Source organism: Triticum urartu, chromosome 3 (genome assembly GCF_003073215.2).
Source record: "Triticum urartu cultivar G1812 chromosome 3, Tu2.1, whole genome shotgun sequence".
NCBI lineage: Eukaryota > Viridiplantae > Streptophyta > Magnoliopsida > Poales > Poaceae > Triticum > Triticum urartu.
Window position 1 is genome coordinate 666,227,859 of NC_053024.1, and position 3,153 is coordinate 666,231,011.

At 45.8% G+C, this 3,153-nt stretch overlaps 1 long non-coding RNA gene across 1 annotated transcript; it reads left to right on the forward strand.

Annotated features, from left to right (window-relative positions):
* The first annotated feature begins 350 nt into the window (after positions 1-350).
* On the forward strand, positions 351-2,812 carry LOC125549034. Its single transcript, XR_007301222.1, has 3 exons — positions 351-780; positions 865-1,045; positions 2,557-2,812. It is a non-coding gene; the product is annotated as an uncharacterized LOC125549034 (long non-coding RNA).
* The last annotated feature ends 341 nt before the right edge of the window (positions 2,813-3,153 follow it).

Consider the following 3,153-nt stretch of genomic DNA (forward strand, 5'->3'; position numbering starts at 1 on the left):
CGCACCACGCATGCAGATCGATCAGCCGTGTTGTCCACAGACCACAGTCACCGCTAATTAAGCTCGCTGACGCTGCTTTCGTCCCGTTACGAATTCGTTCTTTGCTTCCCTTTTTCGAGTCGAGTCACACACATGCATGGCTGCCCCTGTATGCCAACTTGCCAAGATTCGTGCGGCGTCTCCCTTTGCCTGTACTACTACATTCAATACTACATGTCCAGTCAGTCCAAGTAGTAGCTGCTTGCTTGACCCGGGGCACAGCCCAAGGGGCAACCCGCCGCCGTCGATAGTTTGCCTTTTTGGTGAAAGGCCTGTCGGCGGGAGGACATGCCCGATATGGAAGGGACGTCGCACAGTGACCCCGGGGCATATGACGCATATGTCCCTGGCAGGCAGCGTGACTCGACTCTCTGCCCGGTCGAAACGTATGCCTCTACCAGCGCCCGACGTTTCAACCGCGGAGACCCGCCACGCGACAAGGCGCGCGTGGGCACGGACCGGCGCCAGGCCCCAAGCTGCTGCCTGTTTATTACGACGCGGCTTCCTTCCTTGGCCTGGAGCTGCTATCTATCTTTGCCTCCTTCCCCCTTCTCTCCCCGTCCATTTGCTGCTGCTTCTTCTCGACTTTCTCCTCTCCCGCCCTTCAGTCTCTTTGCTGCTCGAGTTCTCTGCTGCTTTGGTTGATGTTGTTGCTCGTCTCATGGACAAGTGCTGTTGTTGATTTTTCATGATATGCACGAGCGGGGGTTTGATTTCCATCGCCGCGGCATGAGATGAAGGGTTCGTCCACAAAGCTCAACCTTTTCACGCGCGTCGATCTTCTGTGGATTTACCGTATGACACAGACTATATGTTGCGATGCAGTAGAGCGCACGTGAGCGAGGGCGTCCTTGCCCGAGGCCAAGAGGAAGGAAGGAAGGAGGACGGCGCGGCGCATCCACGGTTCGGTCCCGTCCCGGCGAGGCAATCGGTGCAGCGACCGCACCGTACGTGGTCGAGCTCGCAGATGGGCGTGCCGCCATTGCCGGCGCCGGCACCGTGTCAGGTGTGTTTTGCTCGCCCGTATTATTCCATTCCCCGATGTTCACACGGCCGATCTGTACACTTCGAAATGTTTTCTTACTCGGCCGGTTTTACAAATTAATTAAAGCACATCCACGAAAATATTTACAGTGTTACTAAAAATTGTTCATCTAGTGTAAAAAATGAACTGCTTGTGTTATTAAAAATTGTTCATCTAGTGAAAAAAATAAACTGCTTGTTTTTAGAGCTTAGAAAAATAAATATCTGCACAAATCTCAGTGTCAGATGGAAGGTACTCGAATTCTAGGTCAATTAAGAATTAGCAAATCTGTGAAATAAATTGCCAACTCTATGCATTATTCTTTTTTTCACAAATCCACGCACAACTTCTACGGAAAACTTACATGCTGCGAGAGAACCAGTAACCACCTGAAAAAAAACTAGGGAATAACTGACAGCAAATGGGACCAGTCCGTATGATTTTTGTACAACTAGTGTATAAGAATAACGTTGCTCTTTCCCTCAAAAAAGGGAAGAATGGCATTGCTCATATTTCTTCGGGATTAAAGCTGAACTTTGTTGTCTTGCCTCAACGCACTAGATAAACGAAAACATGCTTTCTGCATAACATGTCCATCGAGATTCAGCAAAACACTAATATCAAGAGGCCCAGCCCAAAGCCCAATCTGGTAGACCCAAAGAGAAAAGAACAAAGAGGCTGCAAATTCTGGAGCGGCAAATGCAACAGAAGGTAGGTCCACATCTCATCATCCAGGAAGGCTACTACCTTTTTTGACGGATTGCAAGGCTCCCACTTATTTCATCTTCTTTTTTTCGGGGAACCACTTATTTCATCTCACATCAGCATTATGGGATCACAAACCAGCCTTCACTTACTGACACAAATAAGTGCATTAGGTTATATATAAGGTGCATCCACATAAACTGATTTCCCATTCAGTTCCATACGACAGGAATAGCGAAGGATGACAACAGACTGATAGGTTCACATAAATATCACATATAGCTCGAACAAGGCACAAGGTAAAACAACCCACTAGCCTTTTATTGAATTTGCCCTTACTGCCATACACGTTACAAGCAGCAGCTCTGACAACTCTTTCATACCCAACTGGGGAAGAGTGTTGCATCAGGAAACAGAGCATTGCTTGTACCAAATGCAGATACATCACATGACTGCTCTCAGGTCCTTCCTCGCTTCTTCTGTCCCCTAGGACCGTTGGAGTTCTCACCACCCCTCGTGCTTGCGCCGCTATTTTGTTGCACCAACATCTGCACTCCAGCCAAATAAGAAAGCAAAGCTTGTAAATAATCTTGGTACATGGATACAGAGGATCTATTCTGATGTCTCCATTTTGTCTTTGTTTTTAGTTTGTACACTAAATTGCCTTGTAAATAGTCTCTGTATTGATTTAACGCTCCAACCAGGTTCTGTTTCAAAACTTAGTTTCCTATTTGCTGGTAACTGACAGGGATCTATTCTGATGTCTCCATTTTGTTCTGTCATTTCAGGCAGCCTGCAATGCAAACCGGCTTACTAATGCTACGGAATAACCTAGACAATTCTCAGATAAATGGAAAAGGAACCCACTTGTCACTGGCTTACGGTAAACTTCAAGAGTATCCTGATTCCAGTATAGCCAGAAGATATTTTGGCATCTGCTGTTTTGACATCACATGAATGTTCATACTTAACTTAGTCCTACCAAACAAAGCTTGCTCACAAGGTTTTCATTATCTTTGGCACGAGGTCAGATTTCTTTATGCATATGTGTGTCTGTTGCTTGGATCATATCCACAAGTACAGTTCTACTCAATCAAGGGCAGCACACAAACCTTTATGCCCTGTTTGGCATGGATACACTGATTTGAGCTAAATACCGATGCCATACATCCATTCCAAACAGGTTCTTATGCTGAATTTAGAAAATCTACTAGCAGTTGACTCCTTTTGAGTTACGATGAAACTATCAAAGGCAGTCACATCCATAGTGAAGTATCCAGTGAGCTTATTTTGCTCTACCTATCATTTACCAACACATAGGCTCTAATATAGCACACACATTCAGCCCATTATCTCAAGATCTAAGTACTTTATTTAACTTTGCT